Source organism: Rhinopithecus bieti, unplaced genomic scaffold, assembly GCF_001698545.2.
Source record: "Rhinopithecus bieti isolate Rb0 unplaced genomic scaffold, ASM169854v2 scaffold_51905, whole genome shotgun sequence".
Classification (NCBI taxonomy): Eukaryota; Metazoa; Chordata; class Mammalia; order Primates; family Cercopithecidae; genus Rhinopithecus; species Rhinopithecus bieti.
The window spans coordinates 742048-763616 of record NW_016821253.1 but is presented as its reverse complement, the minus strand read 5'-3'; the positions used below and the strand labels follow the sequence as shown (position 1 = coordinate 763616).

The following is a 21569-nucleotide window of genomic DNA, read 5'->3' as shown; positions in this document are numbered from 1 at the left end:
GCCTCCTCTGGGGAACGCGCATGGCCTCGTGACCCCTCTGTTGCATGGGAGTGTAAGAATCCGTGGCCTCGTGACCCCTCTGTTGCATGGGAGTGTAAGAACCCGTGGCCTCGTGACCCCTCTGTGGCATGGGAGTGTAAGAATCCGTGGCCTCGTGACCCCTCTGTGGCATGGGAGTGTAAGAATCCTGACCTCGTGACCCCTCTGTGGCATGGGAGTGTAAGAATCCTGGCCTCGTGACTCCTCTGTTGCATGGGAGTGTAAGAATCCGTGGCCTCGTGACTCCTCTGTTGCATGGGAGTGTAAGAATCCGTGGCCTCGTGACTCCTCTGTTGCATGGGAGTGTAAGAATCCGTGGCCTCGTGACTCCTCTGTTGCATGGGAGCATAGGAACCCGTGGCTGGTAACACTCTTGGTCCTTGCGTGTGAGTAACTATCTACTGTAAATCGTGCCCTTGGGTCCAGATAACCTTGATGATGTTGCACTTCAGTTGTCCCACCCATGCTTTCTGAACCAGCCCTTCGCCCTGGCTCATAGGCCCTGGGCCTGGGGATTACGGGCAGGGATCCACCATCTTGTCTGGCTGCAGACACGGCTTCTGTCCCTAAGTTCCTACTAAATGTTTCTTTCTGAGAAACCAGGTTTGCTGGCGTCTTTCTCTGGCCTCTCAGCTTCCTTGGACTTTGAGGGCTGTTGTGCCGGGACCGCCCCACTGTGGAACAATGGAGTATCCAGTGTGTCTCATGCTTTAATGGAAGCAGCCTTGATAATCACCACACAGGCACGTTAATGCATGTGGGTAGCACATTGGTAGTATTTTAATGTTACCATGCTTTTCTTATTTATTAGCTGAAATATTTCCATGGAGAGAAACTTCCCCTTGTTGACTCTTTCCTCGCCCTGAGGTACAGTTTTTATACCAAAGGCAGGATCAATGCGTTTGCCTTCTTTCCATTTTCAAAATTACGAGGTTTTATCCTCTATTATCTCCCAAAAGTGATCACGGATTCCTTTGATTTTAGGTGTTGTTGAGAATTATTAATAATTCATGGGATTTAAACCATAGATGTGTTTAGAGTCCCTCAAGGTTATCTTCATTCTTGATGTTAAAACAGACCCATTCTTTTCCAGGGAAAGCTGTTCATGTTCTGTCCCGCGTGTTCTCGAGAAAGTTTTGATGAGAGAAAACATCACACAGAAGGGTGCACGTCTCACAAGTTTCCAGCTCCGTGGATTTTTGCAAACTGAGCACATTTGGGGGCCAGGAGTGGGGCCCACAGCGAGGATATCCTTCCTGCCGCTCGTGCCGTCCGACCGGCAGCACAGTTACTACCCGGCCGTGGAACGACACAGGTTAGTTCTGCCTGTTTTGTTGTTTATGCAAATGGGACCATACAGTGTTCAGTCTTAAGTCTGGCTTCCCTGCTCAACTCATGCGTGTGAAATTAACCTGCCCTGATGTGTGGAGTATCTCACGGGTCATCCCGGCTGCTCTGCATCATCCGCTGTGAGTGTGGATAACACCGTTGTTCATTTTACTCTTTGTGGGACTTGCTAGCTTCCTCTTCTGCTGCTGTGACTATTCTCAGACACATCCCATGGCTTTGAAGAGAGTTATCTTTGAGGTTTTTCTTGTTTTGTGTTGTGTTTTGTTTTTTCCTGGCATAACATGATGCTGTGGCTCACTTGGTGCCTGTCTTCACCAGAAATAGAATCAGCCATTTTTTCCAAGGAGCAATGATCCTTTCCCTGGAAAATGAGGGTTAGGAACCAAAGCATTTTAACTGTATTTTATTTTATTTTAAAATTTTGCCTAAAACTTAGAAACAATCCTATCCAACTGAATAATTTATAAAATTAGTAAATAGCAAAATAAATTCCTTTAGGTTTCAAAAGCTTTCTCTTTAATTATCAGTGCTTTATGCAGTTGAATAACACAAATGTTTGCATTGCGGGGACAAGAAAAATAAACCCTGGCCCTGAATACTTCCGAGTTGGAATTTTGAACTTAAAGAAAAAGCATGGTATTAACGAACCCTGTAATCTGCAGCAAAGAATATGGTTGTGGTTTTAACAAAAGGGTAGTTAAATCATTTTCTCACAGTTTATACCATAATAAACTGTTTTCAAATCAAATATTTAAATGTAAAATCGAAAAGTATATAAGCACCAAAAAAAATGAAGATGTTTTCTTATGGTTTCAGCATGAGAAATGCTTCCAAGTATTAATATAAGTAGAACAATTAAAATTTATAATTGGATTAATATTTTAAAAGTGACATGGTTCCAAGGAAATGGACAAATCATGAAATTCGTTGCTATCATAAAGCACATTTTTTACATGGTTAAATAGATTCTACAATCCTGTAATAAAAATACCAATAATCCAACTGAAAAAATGGCCAAAAGATGAGACAATAAACAGATGCGCTAAAGGATGCTTAATTTAATTAAGAATAAGAAAACAATTGAAATCATGAATGATGACTTTGATTTCTGCCTCTAGGATTAGGAATAATTGGATGGCTAAGAATGGGAAAGACATGTGCTGTCTTCCACACTGCTGGCAGCATTGCAAACCAGCTTAACATTCATAAAAGGCAATTGAAAATTAGACACAAAAGATAAAACGCTCATACTCTTTTGACCTGATCATTTAATGTCTTAAATTTTATTAGATATATGTTATCACATATGTATAAAGTACATCCATTGATGTATTAAAAAATAAAAAACCGAAATACCTTATGAGTAATTCAATAAGGCATTGCATAAATAAACAAGGCCATACCTGCTCAATGGAAAATAACATTTCTTTTCAAAAGAATGATAAACTCTACACTAGGAAGGCATAATCTTCAAGATATGTGGTTAAGCGATTAAAAAAACACCTGATTTTAGATTGTGTGCATCATATGTTTTTGTGTATATAAGGATTAAAGTTGGAAAACATTCACAGGATATAAATAATATGTTATAAGCAACATATCATAGTGCACCACGTAGGTCATGATGATACAGGAGGGGCAGGAAAGGGCAGGTGGAGAAGAGCAGGCGCACTGTGAGGGCTCCGCCCTCGGGCCTGTGCCCACGGGCCTAAGTGAGAGCAGGCACTCCTGTTTTCCCACCTGAATGTTGCATTTCCAAGACCACTCTGGCCTGCCACACCCCCATCCTGTGCCTATATAAACCCGAGACCTTAGCGGGCAAATGCACAAACCGCTGAATGTCGAGAGGAGTGGAGAGGGGCAGAGAGCAGTGCAGAGCGGCGGAGTGCGGCAGAGAGTGGTGGAGAGCAGCAGAGAGCAACACTGTGGCCCGGCAGAGAAGGAGGGAAGAGGGGCCTGAACACCAAGAGGAGTTCGCTAACAACAGCCAGACCCCAGGGGAAGATGATCTCCCCCGCCCCTCCACCTTCCAGCTCCCCATCCATCTGCTGAGAGCCACCTTCACGGCTCAATAGAACCCTGCACTCATCCTTGGAGTCCGCTTGTGATTCGATTCTTCCAGGACGCTGGACAAGAGCTTGGGATACAGAAGGCTGTCACACTGGCTCTCTGCCCTTGTGATAAGGCAGAAGGTTCGTTGAGCTGGTTAACACTGAAGCCATCTGCAGGCAGCCAAACTGAGAGAGCTCTGTGACACGGGGGTTGCATGCACACACCTCTAGACACTACTGTAGGTAAGGCCAAGAGCCCAAAGTTCTTGCCCCGGCTTCTGCCCCTGCCCCTCTGCATGCTCCTGCTAGGGGTTTGCGCTGCAGGGCAGCCAAACAGGTGAGCCACACTCCTGTTGTACATCTTTCGAGGGGAATTCAGAGAATTCTCCAGTTTCAACAATACGCTGTATCACATAGTGTGTAGCACACAGTGTGTAACATACCACAGGTGTAATGCAGAACATGTAGCATGCACTGTGCACTGTGTGTGTGCACAGGGGCATCTTCCTGTCTATAAACAGGGGAATATATATATATACACACACATACGTAGCATGCCCTGTGCACTGTGTGTGTGCAGAGGCACCTTCCGGTCTATAAACAGGGGAATATATATACACACACACGTAGCATGCCCTGTGCACTGTGTGTGTGCAGAGGCACATGTACATACACACATGGAGGCTATTTGCTGTTATTTGTTGCATATGGACAGACTGTTTCTGGGATCATCTGGAAGACACAGAAGAAGCAGATAGGGAGTTCTGTTGCTGGGTGAACAAGTGGACAAGTGGGATTTTAGTTATTTATTTATTTTTTATTTTAAATTTTGAACCAATTAAACACATTCAAATACATTCAAACATTAAAATAGTTGGATTTTGAGAATTACTTCATAGCTGGGCTCTGTAGGAACAGTCAAGGCCTCCGCCTCCCTCCAGGTCATAACTGGTCTGGGTTCGATACCAACTCATCGGGTGAGAGGGAGCCAGAAACAGCTGGATGGGTGCAGGCAGCTGCAGGGGCCTGGCTCACTCACCCAGGTTCACAACCTACCCAGGTTCACAACCTCAGGGGCTGTGTGGGGCTGTCACCTCACAGCCAGTTTCCAGAGCCCCATTCTAGACGTGCCCCACCCAACTCACAGGTGAGCACAGCTTCCTGGGGGTGCAGCTGCCACTGTCAGCTGTAGAGAACCTCAAGCTGCTTCCAAGGGGAGCCCATGACCCTTGGTTCCTTTAAAAAAAAAAAGGAATGGTTTTTCTTACTCCAGGCACCTCTTTCCTAACAGTGGAGAAGATAGAGTGCCGCTGCATTGAATCCTGGACAGAGTGGCAGCCATGCCCACGTTCCACACAACGTAGTGTTGATTTACCAGACTGAAGTGCCCTCTACAGCAGCCGGCCCCTGCAGAGCTTTCAAGGAAGGTTGCTGGGGCTGGTGTTTTCCACAGCTGCTGGGCTGCTCGCTTCCTGGGATGCCTGGGTAGAGGTAGGGATGCGTGGCTATTCAAAGTCATCCAGGCGGGAAGACAGTAGCCAGGAGCCGGCAGCACAGTGCAGGATGCAGCCACCAGGACTGCCTCAGAGTCAGGCCCAGTGAGGGAGCAGGGAGGGCACCTGAGGCCTGTCCCCAAGGGCTTGGGGGAGTGCAGGGGGCCCCCTCTCCTGGTTGTCAAATCAAGTGTGCCCTAAAGCTTTACATATTTTAAGTTCGGTGTGAGCTATAACCTAAGTGGAATTATACACAGACTGTAGCCTGCACTTGCATCAGTCACCGAGATTTGGCCACTCAGACATAGCCAGTTGTTTGAACCCTGTTAAAATAAGGCAAATGCAGGCTGTAACCCATCCAGCAGTCTCTGTCCCTCACATCCGCTTCTGTGACTTTCCTTTCCCTGTGCATGAATCTTCCTCCCCCACGCAACTGCGAGGGAGTCTCTGAGCCTCCTCTGGCTGGGAAGGCTGCCCGATCACTGCTCAGTTAAACTCCGTCCAACGTCATTTGCCTGAAGTTTTTCTTTTATCAAGGGCTTTCACTGTTCGGTCAGACTCCTTTAGACAGAGCCCTGGGGCCCGGCGGGACAGGCTATTCGGGGTTAGGAACGAGCTGGTGACCCTGGCCCATCATTCCCACCCATGCCAGCTCCTCCCAGGGCCCCCAGGACAGGCTCTGTGGGTCATTCCTTGTGAAGTCAGGTTCCAGGTCCATCTGCTGCAGCTCCTGACTCCACATGTCTGGGCCATGGAGGTCCTGGTGCCCCTATGGGTGCCATTAGTGACAGTTGGTGAGCCCCCTGCCCCTCCGCCTCCCCTGGTCCACACTGAGTGTGTCCCTTGTGTGTGGAGCCTGCGTGTGTGCCAGGTGACCTGGTGCCTGGTCCCGCGTTCTCTCAGCCAGTCCGTGGCAAGCGTCAGGTGTGTTTTTTCCACACCCTTCTTCCTCCTGCTGTGAGTATCTCCACACATTCAGAGCCTCACTGCAATTTGTCATAGGAGCTGCGGAGCTGTGAATCAGACACTTGATCAAAGTAAAGTAAATTTTGTTTAACAGCATGTGGCCATCAGCACCGCAGACCATCCAGGGGCTTCTGGGGAGAAGCCCACGTCTGACTGTTGGGTCTATTCCTCTTCAGCAGCCGTGGAAAAGAGCTGTTTGCTTGCTGTGTTTCCTTTTCTTCTAGCTGCGAAAACCAGAGCACAGGATGTTCTTGAACAACATGGAATCGACCCAAATAAAATGCCTCCTGCTGTGAAAAAGCATAGAACGCCCACTTCAGATTTCCAGTCTCCAGGATAGCAAAGCTGTCTGAATTCTACGAGACAGCCGGTTCCCACTGGCAGCTAATCCATTTTGTCTAAAGCACCAACTTTTTTGAGCAATAAGCTAAAAACAAGGTTTTCCAGATGGTTCCCCTCCCACAAAGGCAGAATAACCTATGGGGCCTCATTTGACAGCTCCACACGTGGGCCCTGGGACAGGAACAGGTGGCCAGGCCTTTCCTTCCCTGTGGTTTGTTTCCTGCCTTTCCGGCCGCAGACCTCACTTGGTTCAGTAGGTGCCAAAGGCCTGGCCTCAGCGTCTGTCACACGCCTCGGAGCCCAGCCCCACTCGCCTGCCTGGAGCACCGAGCCTCTCCACTGTCTCTGCCCTTGAGACAGCGTCTTCTCCACTAATCTGGAGGGCCGCACACCCCCCTTACACTTACTCACTTGCCCATTTGCAACTGGAAGCTCCACGTGCGTGATCAGCCAGAGATTCGATTCACCAGAATGTCTGCATTCTCTTACGGGCTTTGCAAATGCTAAATCTTCGAGTGTTTCCGCTTTTAAAGTTTAAATCCTCTCACTGGTAAGTGAGTAATTATTCTCAAAAGTAGACTCTTCTGAAAAGAAGGTCACAAAGAGGGTTTTTTCCATTAAAAATACATTTGTGTTTCTTGAAATGTGTTAAGTGGCCTTTGTCAAGGTGTTTGTAATAGGAGAGTAGATAAAAATGAATTTCCCTGGAGATGCAGCATACGCTAAAGATTTATCATTAGATAATTAGAAATACATAAATCATGCTAACATTTCCATATGTAAATGGAGAACATTAACTCTCCTACTATTTAGCTGCAAAATAACAAATTTTGTAATTATCCTATACTGAATTACACTATATTGAAAAAATACCAGTTGCTCACTTTTAAATTTGACAATGTATGTGATGAATTATAAATTTAATAGCCTGCATCTTTTCTCTTGTATCAAGTTCTCAAAACTTAAGCTTTCGTTACTGGAGTTAAAATGTTGCTACTAAGATGGAAAAATACTGATTTAGAAAAAAATAATGTATATAATGGAAACATCTGTTAATTTAAACATATACATTATGCAAATAAGCATACTCTTTTGTACTTTGAGGTCAGGATAAAATATACAATGTGTGATATAATCGACTCGCAACACTTTGTAATGTCAAAGAATTTAAAAGCTGTAAGATTGTCCAGCCCTTCCATTCATGGGACAAAAAATTAAAAATAACAAAAATTAAGCAATCAGTGAAAGACAACAAGAGCTGGGCTCCTCCCTGTGACTCCCAGGCGAGCACCATTTCTACAGCTTCTCCAGCGTGCGGACGGACGGGGTCAGGGCTTAAACCAGAAGCCTTGACTAGCAGTGAAATAGCCCGACAAATGTTACCTATTTTCTACACTTTTTTTTTCAAATATGGTGAAAGTTGTCAGAATGAAAGTGGAGTCGCTTATGTTAAAACCTGGATGAGCCGAGCTGGGGAAGGCCTTGGAGGGCTCTGCTGCACGAACGCCTTGACAACAAGACCTAAAGACTCTGCAGACATGATATCCATGCATGAAAGCCCCAGTGGCCTCAGTCAGAAAGCACCTCTGGGAGGACGTCTGCCCAGCACCTGCCTGTCCAGCCTCACACAGGCACCACCCTTGCTATTGGCCCTTGTAGCCAAGGATAATTGTCTCCAAACAACTTATGTTTTCTTTAAGAACTCTTGTCTTCCTTGACCTCCCTGAATGTACTCACTGACTCCCATTGCAATGCACAATTCCCAAACAAATATTTTTTCTTTAGAGGGTCTTTCTCTCTCTTTCTGTCTCTTTTAGGTTGGCAATAATAAAAGTCAAATTACAAAGAACTCAGAAGAAATTTCAAACCTGTTTTCAGGGATGAATGGTCTCTCGACACTGTGTCTTCTTGGAGTAGTGCCTGGTTTCACCTCTGTGCTGGTACCCTCTTTCCTGCCATTATTTTTATTTCCTAAAATGTTTTGCATCCTCTATTCTTCTGTGTTCAGCCTGTGAGTGCAAAAGTAATTGCACTGTTTGCGTTGTCGGAATTTGCCATTTGCCATTGGAAAACATTTTAAAATACATGTGGTTATGCTATATATCATTTTAATGAACATTTCTCACTTTATGTTTTTTTGTTAATGACTTATTACTTGCTGTTTATTTTATGTTTATTTTAGACTATGGAAATGATGTTAGGAAAAAAAGCAAATTCAAGTAATTTTCTTATTCAGGTTCAAAATGGATCATAAAGCAGCTGAGACAACTCACAACATCAGCAATACATTTGGCCCCGGAGCTGCCAGCGAACGCACAGCGCAGTGGTGGTTCCAGAAGTTTTGCAAAAAAGTTGAGAGCCTTGAAGATGAGGAGCGTAGTGGCCGGCCATCGGAAGTTGACAATGACCAATTGAGAGCAACGGATCCTCTTACAACGACATGAGAAGCTGCCGAAGAACTCAACGTCGGCCATTCTACGCTTGTTCAGCATTTGAAGCAAATTGTAAAGGTGAAAAGCTTGATAAGCGGGTGCCTCACGAGCTGAGTGAAAATTTTTTTTAAAATTGTCCTTTTGAAGTGTCTTCTCATTCTACACAACAACAAACCATTTCTCAATCAGACTGTGATGTGTGATGACAAGTGGATTTTATATGACAACCCGTGACGACCAGCTCAGTGGCTGGACTGAGAAGCAGCTCCAAAGCACTTGCCAAAGCCAAACTTGCACCGACAAAAGGTCCTGGTCCCTATCTGGTGCTCTGCTGCTGGTGTGATCCACCACGGTTCTGAGTCCGAGTGGACCCATGATACCCCAGACGTGTGCTCAGAAAATCAATGAGATGCACCAGAAACTGCAGTGCCTGCTGCTGGCATTGGTCAATAAAAAGGGTCCCGTTCTTCTCCCCCACAATGCCTGACCACACGTCTCACAACCAACACTTCAAAAGCTGAATGAATTCGACTACAAATTTTGCCTCATCCACCATATTCACCTGACCCCTTGCCAGCCGACTCCTACTTCTTCAGGCATCTTGACAACTTCTTGCAGGGAAAACACTTCCACATCCAACAGGATGCAGGAAATGCTTTCCGAGAGTTTGTCAAATCCCGAAGCATGGATTTCTGTGCTATGGGAATAAGCAAACTTATTTCTCATTGGCAAAAATTGTGCTGACTGTAATGGTTCCTATTTTGATTCATGAAGATGTGTTTGAACCTGTTATAATGATTTAAAATTCATGGTCCAAAACCACAATTACTTTTGGACCAACCTAATATTTTGTGCTGTATGTGCCTTCCAGTTGACTATTTCAATCACTTCTAATACTCACGTATTTAGTGCTTAGCTGCAATTATTTTATTTTCCAGTTATACAACTTCCATTTGTTGCATTTTTTGAAAAAGATAGTTTATGTCTGATTGGCTTCTCCACCTCATGGCTGGTCTTCTTGGAGGACACCTTCATTGTAATCTGCGTCTCTTCACCACAGAGACTGGTGCTCCCTGACCAGCTTCTCTTTTCCTTTTCTTACAGGGTCTTTGGTGTGGCATTTTTGGTCCAGAAATCTCTGTGGCTGGTGGCACCTTTGCCTGAGTTGTGCTCAAGCCCACTGGGCTGGTTCTCCCCACTTGGCCTAGCAGGCTGTGTTCCACTCACACAGCTAGCCTGGGTCCCATGCCTGCTAAGGGCACGTTAGGCATGGAGCGGCAAGGGGTGCATGAGCAAGTGTGGGGTCCAGCCAGTGTGCAGTTGACATGCCAGTTGCTGCAGCTGGGCAGGTAGCTCCAGGTGCCAGCATGGGTGCCAACTCTCTGCAAGGTTGTGACTTGACTAGGCACACCACAAGCAGCTTCCATGGCCGGCACTGGGGAATGCAGTGGCACCTGGCGGCCTGAAGACACCAAGAACCGCAGGGCTTCAAAGAGGGAGTCACAGCCTTGGCTTGGGGAGCTCCAAGGTCTGGGCTCCCCACAGGGCCGCAGCTCTTCTCTCCTTCTCTTTGCCTGCAATGTGGTGAGCAAGGGGTGTATTTCAGCCCCTTTTGTATTACAGCTTTTTTAGCCATGCCACTCGGTAGGTCCCAAGTTCTTGTCCTGTGACCAGGAAGAATGAAGTATGCAGGCAAGTGGAGGGTGAGCAGGATGAAGGGGAGCTTTACTGAGTGATAGAACAGCTCAGAGAAGGGGATAGCTTCTTTCCACAGCAAGGGTGCCCCGATGAGTGTCCAGCTCCTAGCAGATGGTAGCTCCTCTCTGCAGCTGGTCATGAAAACAATTGTCTGGGCAGCTCTCACGCAGCAAGAGCAGGCGCCACTGGAGTGGGTAGGGCTAGCTCACTATGCAGAAGGTCTAGCAACCATACTCCCACAGCTACTAGGACAGAGAGGAGGCCCTGGAGTGGGTAGCTCCTCTCGTGAAGGATGGTACATCACAAAGATCTCACACCAAGGCTCATAAGCAGAGAGGAGGCGCTGAGTGGCTTGCTCGCTCCTCTCTGAAGCTGGTCATCCGGATGTCTGCTCAGCTCTGGTTGAGCCCAGAGCTCTTATGGGCCTCAGAGGGGAGGAAGTGAATGCCCTAAAAAAGACACCACAAGTTTTCACTTTGGTTTGCAAGACCCCAACCTTCAGGGCCTCCCTGATCTGAAGGTGAGGCCTCACCAGAGACCTGTCCCCTCTGCCCGGGAACCTGTCTGCCTCCTGCCATGCTTCATGGCACCCAGACTGTAGGTGCCAAGGATGCATGCAGGCCAGCCCTGAGCTGCCCTCAGCTTCCCCTCAGTTTCCCTCCTAAGCTCCTTGGTGCCCAAAGTCTGGAGGTGGGCTGAGGCAGCAGGGGGCTGGTGTGTCAGCACTGCCTGGAGCATGTACACTCCCAGCCAGGCTGAGACAGTGTCTGGGCTCGGCCCTAACTTTTCTCCAAGATTGGAGTGGGTGCCAATAGCAGTGAGAAGCGAGGCAGCAGAAGCAGGAACTTCTGAGCCTGTGAGGGCAGAGGGGGCACTCTTGGGCCCCCAAGAGTGCAGAGATGCCTGGGTCCACAGCCGTGGTTTGGGTGGCTGCAGCTGCACACATGGGGGTGGGGATCCTGCCTGCTCTGTGGAGCAGGAGGCCTGGATCTGCAGTCATGACATGGGTGTCCTGCCTGCTCCCACCCCATCAACTCGGAAGGGGCGGGGATCCCACCTGTCCCCAGCTGCCACTGGCTCCATGTGCAGCCTCCGCTGTGCCTCCCCTCTGCAGCCACTTCTGGCTACTCTAGATGGGCCTCCCCTGCCATTGCTTCTCTCTCTACTCTCCTTTGATTTTTAGTTTGCTTTGTCCTCTCCCTGGTTTGCTTGGTAATCTTTAACTGAATGCTGTGCTACGAATTGAATGGTGACCACCGATTCATAAGTTAACACCTGACCCTCAGTAATTGAGAACGTGACCTTATTTGAAGACGGGGCCTTTGAAAACATAATCAAGTGAAAATGAGGTCATTCAGGTGGGCTGATCCGGGATGATGGGGGTCTTGTGACTTCTTATGTCTGGGGGAAAGGAGGGCACAGCCCCACACAGAGGATGACCACGTGAGGACACAGCAGGAAGGCTGCTGTCCACCCACCAATGGAAGAGGCCACAGGAGAACGCAACTCTGCCCCACCTTCATCTCGAACATCCTTCCAAATCACTAGAGAACACAGTTCCACTGCTTAAGGCACCCAGTGTGTGATATTTTGTTATGCAGCAACCCTAGCAAACAAATGCAGCCAGTTACAATGTGTGATGCTGCAGAGAGTCCAGGCTGGAGCACGCTGACCCCCTTGGCTAAGCATTCCCTTTCTGGCTGCAGCCAGATACGATGTGTGAGGCTGCAGAGAGTCTAGGGCAGAGCGTGCTGACCCCCTTGGCTAAGCATGCACTTTCTGGCCTAGGCTGGATATGATGTGTGAGGCTGCAGAGAATCCAGGCTGGAGCACGCTGACTGCCTGGGCTAAGCATTCGTTTCCGTGTCCTGGCCGCAGTTGGGGAGGAGGCAGGACCCACAGATCTGTTCTCGTTTCTGCTGGTCTGAGGTGGAGCTGAACTCCTGCTCATGGTCCCCAGCCTAGGGGCAGGCAAATGGGCCAGCCCCAGCCAAGGGGCTGTTTGGCGACCTCTGAACCGCAGCTCTCCACGGTCTCTTGTTTTCCAGGCCTGAGCCACTTACAAACGGCAGACGTTTTGTTCAGGGAGAAAGCTGCACACGCTTCGAGACCCACCCGAGAAAGCTCTATCCTCTCAGAATCTGGGCCCCTCTGGTCCTGCCATGTTGGTGATATGCTTTGGCTCCATGTCTCCACCCAAATCTCATCCTGAATTGTAATCCCCACGTGTCCAGGGAGGGACCTGGTGGGAGATGATTGGATCGTGGGGTCGGTTTCTCCCAGGCTGTTCTCAGGATAGTGCGTGAGTTCTTATAAGAGCTGATGGCTGTAGTGTGGCACTTCCCCGCCCTTTCTTTCTCTCCTGCCACCTTGTGAGGAAGGTGCCAGCTTCCCTTTCACCTCCGCAATGATTGTAAGTTTCCTGAGGCCTCCGCAGCCATGTGGACCTGTAAGTCAATTAAACCTCTTGTTATAAATGACCCAGGCTCAGGTAGTATCTTTATAGCAGTGTGTTTATATATAGTAAACCTGAATGCTCAATTTTTTCTGGATGGCTGTGTTTGTCTGCTCAGAACTCAGCCTACGGTTTGGCTGTCACCCATGTCTTTAAAGTCAGCTCTCTGAACTCTCCAACCCTAACTAACACCACACTAGCAAATGCCCGGAAAGGGAGAACCCCACAAAAAGCCAGGCCTGCCTCAATCTGCTTCCCTTCTGTCCAGAATGCGGCCGCACCTGTCGAGTCTGAGATAGCGCCTGGAAGACACCTTTTCTTTCATCCAGTGGTTCTCATTCCTGGTGGGAAGATTGGTCAGCAGAATGCCTGTGCTGAAATTGAAAGTGAAATTTTAAGAATACAGTTTTTAGGAAAATAGTTTGAATGTTCCTCAAGGAAAATGGCAATAGCAAGAAAGAGAATTGATAATAGTTTCTGGAAGAAATACTGTGGTGAGATAAGAATTGATGAATCAGGAAGTTAGCAAAAGAGCTGGTCATTCATTTGATTCACCTTGGATTCACCTGCTCTCGCTCCTGTTTCCTTCTCTGTTGAGATACTGCTCTTTCCCTGGGGGTTGTGATGTAGTCACCTGTTTAAACTTTGGAGTTTTAAATTTTATGCTTTTGGGAGTCTTATTTAGGAAATCTACACTAGCCTTATACCATAAAGATGTTTGGGTATGTATTCTATACACTTAATAACTTTCCTCTAATATTTACATTTTTAAGCTTTAAAAGGTTACTTTTATGTGTGGTTTAAGTGAAGGATGGTGATCTATTATTCATCATACAATGAACCAGGTTTCTAACCATGCTAGTGCGTGTGAGAAGGTATCTCATTGTAGTTTTAATTTGCATTTCCCTGAAGATGAATGACGCTGAGCATCTTTGCATGTGCTTATTAGCCATCCATATATCTTCTTTGGTAAAGTGCATGTTCATATGTTTTGACAAATTTTTAATCTCACCTTTGAGAAAATCAACTGACAGTAAATGTTGGGATTTGTTCCTGGACTCTCGTCTGTTCCCTGGTCTCCGCGTGTGTCTTCACACTGATGCCATGTGTCCTGAGAGCTGTCACTTCCTAGTGTGCTTCAAAATCAGGAAGTTAAAGCCCTTTATTTTTTTTTTTCAAAATTGATTTTGTTATTCTTGGCATTTTTCATTTTTGTATAAATATTAGGATAAGGTTGTCAATTTCTTTAAAAAGCCGTGTGGAATTCTGATGGAGAGGGCATTGGATCCATATCGATTTGGAGAGAATTGTCTTCTTGATGAGCTTTCTATTGCTGATGTAAGAAATTACCACAAAATTAATGGCTGAAAATAGCACACGTTTATTACCTCACAGCTCTGGAAGTCAGAAGTCCAAAGCTGGTCTCACCAGGCTAAAATGAATGTGCTGGCAGGGCTGTGTTCCTTCCATAAGCCCCAGAAGCAGGTCTTTTTCCTGGCATTTCCCGTGTTCTAGAGGCACCTGACTTCCTCAGTCAGTGGCCCTTCCCTTTGCCTTCCTTCCTGTAGCTCTCCCACCTCCCTCTTTCTCCCATAGGGACCCACGTGGTGACACTGGCCTGGCCTGGGCAGTCCTGGAGAATCTCACCACTCAAAACCCTTCAGTACACCTGCAACGCCAGTTTTTGCCAAGTAGCATATTCAAAGGCGTCTGGGATTCAAACATGTTGTCTTGTGGGGTGGGGCGTTGTTTTGTCCATTAAATCAATGTTGAGTCTCACAGTCCACGGACAGAAAATGTCTCTCCATGTCTTTAAAGTCACTTTAATTCCTATCAGGAACATTTTCTAATTTACAGTGCACGTGACTTGCACTACTTTTGTTAAATTTATTCCCAAGTATTTTATAATTTTGGATGATGTGAATAAAATTGCATTGCTAATTTCCTTTTCAGGTTGTTCATTGCTTGCATATAGAAATACAATTGATTTCATATTAATTTGTATTCTGTCAACTTGCTGTGCTTTTAAAAATTAGTTTTAATAGTTGTCTGTGGATTCCTCAGGATTTTTTTATGTACAGGACTCTGATATCTGCAAATACAAATAGTGTATCTCTTTCTTCCAATTTGGGTGCCTTTTTGCCCTGTTCGCACAGGCTGTACCACGTTGGAAAGGAGATGAGAGGAGATGTCCTAGCCTTTTCCTGAACTCAGAGGGACGTGGTTCATCCCCCTCCATTTAGCGAGGTGTCAGCTTGGGGATTGTGTTTAGATTTTCTTTATCAGTTTTTGATTTATTAGGTTCCTAGTTTGTGGAGGGCTTTTGCCATGAAAGTGCACTGCATTTTGTTCGGTGCTTTTTCTGCATCTATGGAAATGATCATGTGCTTTTTGTACAAATAGGATGCTTTACATTGAGTTTCGAATCTTAAACCAACCTCTTTTCTCTGGAACAATTCCCACTTGATCATGGTATTTAGCCTTGTTGTAATGTGGTGTGGCTTTAGTTTGCTAATATTTTGTCAAGAGCTTTTTCCATTTATATACGAGAGATATTGGTCTGTAATTTTCTTTCTTGCTATGCCTTTAGCTTTTCTATCAGGGTGATAGGCAGGTAAACAGCACAGTACACTTTCAGTCTCTTGCTAAAATTCTCAGTTGCAAGCAACAATGAGGATTTCCAAGCCTTTAATTTGATTTTAAAGCCTTGTATTAATTACTTTTTAAAAAATGCAATGAATTCGTTCAGCAGTTGTATGTCCATCTGTCTTTTGTGAAAGGTGGGCCCAACACACACTCTCTTGTCTCATTGAATCATAGAATGAGTTGTTAATCATTCTTTTCTCCTCTATTTAATGGCAGAGTTTGTGAGATATTGATATTACATGTTTAAATATTTGATAAAAAATTACTATCTGGGTGAGACCATCTGGGCCTGAATTTTTCTTTGTCTGAAGATTTTTAATTCTTCATTCAACTTCTTTACTTGCCATACATTTATTCAGATTTTCTATTTTCTATTATATCTGGAGTCATTTTGCTAATTTGTTCCTTTCTAGGAATTTGACAACTACATCGATGTCGTAGAATTTATTCCCAAAATGTTGTTCAGAGAATATTTTTGTAACTTTTAATTTCAGAGGAGTCACTGGTAATGTCTCCTCTTACATTAATAAATTTCACTATCTATGTCTTCTTTTCTCTGTCTTCTTTTTTTCTTTTTTGACAGAGTCTTGCCCTGTTGCACAGGCTGGAGTGCAGTGGCACAATCTCGGCTCACTGCAACCTCTGCCTCCTGGGTTCAAGCGATTCTCCTGCCTCAGCCTCCTGAGTAGCTGGGATTACAGGTGTGCACCACCACGCCCAGCTAATTTTTTTTGTATTTTTAGTAGAGACAGGGCTTCACCATGTTGGTCAGGCTGGTCTCGAACTCCTCACCTCGGGATCTGCCGGCCTCAGCCTCCCAAAGTGCTGGGATTACGGGCATGAGCCACCACGCCTGGCCTGTCTTGTTTTTTTCTTCAAGCTAAAGGCTTATCAATGTTGATCTTTTCAAAGTACAAACTTTTGGTTCCCTCAAATTTTCTCTATTTTTCTATTTCATTCATTCTCCTTTAATCTTTACTGTTTCTTTTATTGACTTGCCTTCAGTTTAATTTGCTTTTCTTTGTCTAGATTTTCACTGCAGAAGCTTAGATTATTGACTTGAGATCTTCGTTATCTTTTCACAGAGGCATTTAAAGCTATACATTTTCCTCTAGGCACTGCTTTAGCTTTGTCCCATAACTTTTGATGTTTTGATTTTATTGTCATTTAGAAAAGCATACTTTCTAATTTCCCTTGTAATTTCTCTTTAGGCTCATGAATTATTTAGAAATGTGTTGTTCAATTTATAAATACTTTTGGATTTCTCAAATTTCCTTCTGTTGTTAATTTCCAATTTAAATCCATTGTGGTCCAAGAGCATCATCTGCATGATATCAGCACTTTCAAATGCATCCATACTCGTTGCCATATTAAGTATAATATTTCATTTATTCTATTAGCCATTATTGGCCCTGAGATGTGATAGGTTCTTATTTGTGGTTATTTTGTTAACTTCTCTCAAGCAAGCCCAAAATGTAAATACCACATTATACTTTCAGTCTCTTGCTGAAACTCTCAGTTGCAAGCGACAATGAGGGTTTCCAAACCTTCACTTTGATTTTAAAGCCCTGTATTATTTTTGTAAAAATGGATTCTTCCATCAGTTATGTGTCCATTTATCTTTTGTGAAAAGTGGGCTCAACACACACTCTCTTCCAAAGCGTTTTTGCCCTGCACAGTGACTAAGCGCAGAAAAAAAGAACTTGAGGAAGGCACTGTGTCCCCATAGACTCATCTTCTCAGCCTCTGTAATGGTCAAAGATGTGACTTAAATTGCTTGCTTGTGACAGAATTCGTGTAAGCGACTAGAATATCATGTAAGAAATGATTTGTTCTGGGAGTTCAGAGAACGGGTAGCAGCCAGGATTGCTGAATTTACCAAATAAAAATACAGGACGCCCACCTAAATTTAAACTTCAGATAAACAGTTCCCCTTTTTAAGTAGGTGCCATCCAGTTCTCAGCACCTATTTATACTGGAACAAAAGGTGCTGTCGATGTGACCTGAGAACTTAACCAGGTTCCCCTTTTGTATGTGTTGATCCCAATAGCAAAATGACTGGAAGGATGTGGCTGTAGGTTAGGGTAGCATCCACACCGTTCCACCCTGGCTGCTTCCTGCCCACCGACCTCCCTTCCAATGGGCCTGGGGTCCAGCAGCCAAGAAGCTAAGGTGATGGGCCCCAGAGACCACCTCCCTGGGCCAGAGCATGGCAGAGGTGGATCCTGTCTGAGAAGAGACAGCCACGCTCTGCAGAGAACTTGCCGGAGCTCACGCCCAGGCGTGGATTGATCATTGCTGGTCACTGCCTGGCCCATTCCGCTCATTTCCAGGCAATTCCAAATAGCCTCCGAGGTGGCTGCATCCTGCTGGCTTACCAACCTGGGCTGCCCCTCCACACAGTCTGTTCAACACTGCCTGGCATCGGCAGACCTTCCAGCGTTGCAGTATTAGATATAAAAGGCATCTCATCAAGGTTTTCATTTACATTTTCTGATTATTAATGATTCACATGAATTTTGGTCTCTGGAGTGACAGTTTGCAATTCTTGCCCACTTTGCATCAGTTTTTATTTCATCTTTTATTGATTTGTAGGTATTCTTTACATATTCTGAATTCAAATTTTTGTTAAAGAAGTTTCGGGTGTCTTCTCTTTTCCTTTTATTTCACAGCTTGATGAAGCATATGGTTTGGAACTAAAGCAAGACTCCGAGGGCACTGGAAATGAGCGCTGCCTCGGTCACTGAAACGGTGCTGTGCTGCGCACCTGCAAACTGACCAGCTGGCTTTAAAACAAAATGGAGCTCCCTTAGGTACTTTCTAAAGTTTCTCCCTAAACTCCCCTGTAAGTATTCCTGGATGAAGGTGCCCATGGCCCTCCAGGGGTTCCCAGGGGTATGAATTACAAGGTGAACTGCACTCAGGTGTCTGATAGGACCCCTGCTAAAAGCGACCTGCACCCTGCTCTTGAGTTCAGAGGCTCACTGGGGAGGAAGGCAGACACTGGGGCCTAGTGCAAGGGCGTCAGCACATGGCAGGTGTCAGGGAGGAAGCCAGGGTGGAGACGACACAGGGACGGCTTGGAGGGGGAGCACCTTCAGGCGTGGCCTGGAATCGTGCACGGGAATTTTAAAACTTGAAAGATGTGAGAGGGGGAAGATGTGAACAAATGCCAAACGCTTGAACATTCTGGTCACTGATAATGAAGGGCAAGAGTCAAAGTGTTTTCTGTGCAGAAAATTGAAAATATTCTTGGAAAATATGTCTTGAGGAATCTGTTTATAAATTGTGGAAGTCTTATTGGCCAGGGTGTGAGGTTGGTTTTTGTTCTGCAGAAGAAGGACATTGTTTTTTTAATGTACGGTGCCTTTCAGAACTGTGCTTAGGAAAGCCGTGGGAGGTTCTGGTCAGCCTGTAGCGGGAGAAAGGCTGGTGTTAGGGGCCAGGCACAGACTGAGCACGGAGAGTGTGGCCTGAATGCAGTTCACGCAGGAGTGAAATGGGGAGGCTGGCTGAAAACGTTGCTGGAATTTTGTCTAACGAGATTCGCTAAGTGTTGGCTCTCACAGTGAAGGTTTCCTAGAGCCAGAGCAGCTTGGAAATGATGGTGACATTGAGTGACCAGAGTCTTTGTTGCTTGCTGTCTTGCATGTAAGTTCTAGGGGGAGAGCAGTAGGTTTCGATTTTAGTTTATTTGAGTTTGCAGTGAAATTTACATATGCAGCATATGCAGACCTGTCTAGCCAATGGTCATAAAAACTTGAGTCTTAAGCACAGGAGATATTGGAGCAGAAAGGTGAATTGGTGGCTCACCCTCCTTTGTTTGCAATCAAACTGAGGTCCTGTTCCTCTGCTTCTCAGTGGTCACTTTGATAAGATTTCCTCAGCCTGGCTTTGGCCTTCTCTGTAACCCTTGACACTTCATCAAACTCTATTCCATCCGGAAGCATTTAGGGCTTTAACTTACTGACCTAAACAATGACTTTCCTATCTGTCAGGCTTCATATTTTGACTTTTTTTTTTTTTTTTTTGGTGGGGGGACGAAGTCTCACTCTCACCCAGGCTGGAGTGCAGTGACACAATCATGGCTCACTGTAGCCTCGACCTCCTGGGCTCCAATAATCCTTCCACCTCAGCCCCCTGAATAGCTGGGACTACAAGTGTGTACCACCACACCCGGCTAATTGAAAAAAAAAAAATTGTAGAGACAAAGTCTCACTATGTTGCCCAGGCTGGTGTTGAACATCTGGGCTTCAGTGGTCCTCTTGCCTCAGCATGCCAAAGGGCTGAGATTACAGGCATGAACCACCAAGCCTGGCAATTGTGACTTTTTCAGTCTTGGCTTGGAATGTGGAGAATATTAACTTTCATGAAGAAATGTAACATAGTTCATGTCAGCAAAGACATTGTTTTCAGGCTCTTCCATACAGAAGTAAAATACAGAGATGAAATAGGATGACTCTGTTGGGAGAAAGGTGACTAAGAAGTGAGAAGGAGCACCAGTCCAGTTGCTAAGCTTGAGGTGAGTATGAGTGTGTCTCCGTCCCTCTGTGCTGCTGTAACAAAATACTACAGACTGGGTAATTCACAAGTAATAGAAACTAACTTATAAGCAATAGAAATTTATTTTTCACAGTGCTGAAGGCTGGGAGTCCAAGATCAAGGCGCTGACAGGTATCCAGTGAAGGCTGCTGTCTATATCCAAGGTGGCCTTGGGGCAGGTGCCTGGTCCTCACCGGGAGGGTGGGGGAAGGCCTGTGGCAGCCTTAGCCACCTTCCGCCAGCCCCTGCACAAGGCACTCATCCCTTCACTTCCCAAAGGCCCCGTGTCCTCACACCACCACAATGGGATTCAGTTTCAACATGAACTTGAAGGGTCACACATTCAAACCACAGTAGACTCTCTGTTTTTAAATTTAGAACTGTGCACTGTTGAGTTTATGGTGATGACAACAGTGAGTGTCTCTCACCTGGCTGCATTTGCTGGAGGCACTGGCTGCTCTGACCTCCTCACTCCAGAACATTCCCTGCTGAACAGCGACACCAGGGAAGACCAAGGAGGGTACACAAGGCTCAGTTCTTCACCTGATGGCGACTTGGCCATGCCCATCTTTCCTTATTCTCAAAGACCTGTGTGGGGCGGAGAGAGGTGGCGTTTCCAGTGGCCTGAAGTGTGGCTGAAAGCAGAGTGTTCCACTGGGAAAAAGAGAATTCTTCCAAAGAGAAGGATGAAGCCAGCAGCAGGGGTCCTGGCAGGACTGACCCCCACGGAGCTGATGAGGCCGAGTGTCAGGAAGCACGCACATTTTCCTTGAAAACAGACACAGGCCAACCTGCGTGACAGCATCGGTGAGGTCAACAGATAACCCCATAGTGACTAATACTGTAACTACATGCCTGCCTAAAGTGACCTGACATACTGCAGGTGCACACAAGATGCTACGTAGTGAAAATACATACACAATTATTGCTAAATTCAGATCCTAGAAAATCCACTGGATTGATACTTTAGAAGAGGGTAATGGATAAAATCAATCCATAGGAAAATTCAAATATTTAGAAAATGCTAATTTCAATCTAGTGTAAAAATACCGTAAATTTGTACTGAATTATTTTCCTTATTACAAAATATTCAAGCAATAAAAATGTCAGATATGACTGTGGACTATGCTATAATTACTTATCTGAAAATCACATTTATGTTGATATACAGGTACCCTTGACATTACCTTTATGTCCCTTGGACACTGAGGGGTTGTGTAGGGTGTTTTTAATAATCAAGTTTTATTCCTGGAATCTCTGATACAGCATTTACTTCTTCATATAATGTGATCACAAAACAGTGAGAGTAGTTTTAGCAGGGGTTTCTGAACACGATTTGTATGATATGCATTATCTATACCGCAATGAACTTATCCAGTCCTCCAGACAGACATAAGCACCTTTGGGCAAATTGTATTAATTTAGTGTTCCCAAATTTTGGTAACATTTCCTGGAATAAGGAAAATGCAGCATGTATAATTGTCATAGGGGAGAGCACTAGATTTTCATATCTGTTACCTTGTAGCTATAATCAGATCAGAACATTTTTAATGCA

General features: G+C 45.5%; 1 long non-coding RNA gene across 1 annotated transcript; it reads left to right on the top strand.

Annotated features, from left to right (window-relative positions):
* The first annotated feature begins 1135 nt into the window (after nt 1–1135).
* Nucleotides 1136–19988, top strand: LOC108520788 (uncharacterized). Its single transcript, XR_001883007.1, has 3 exons — nt 1136–1354; nt 18145–18285; nt 19889–19988. It is a non-coding gene; the product is annotated as an uncharacterized LOC108520788 (long non-coding RNA).
* The last annotated feature ends 1581 nt before the right edge of the window (nt 19989–21569 follow it).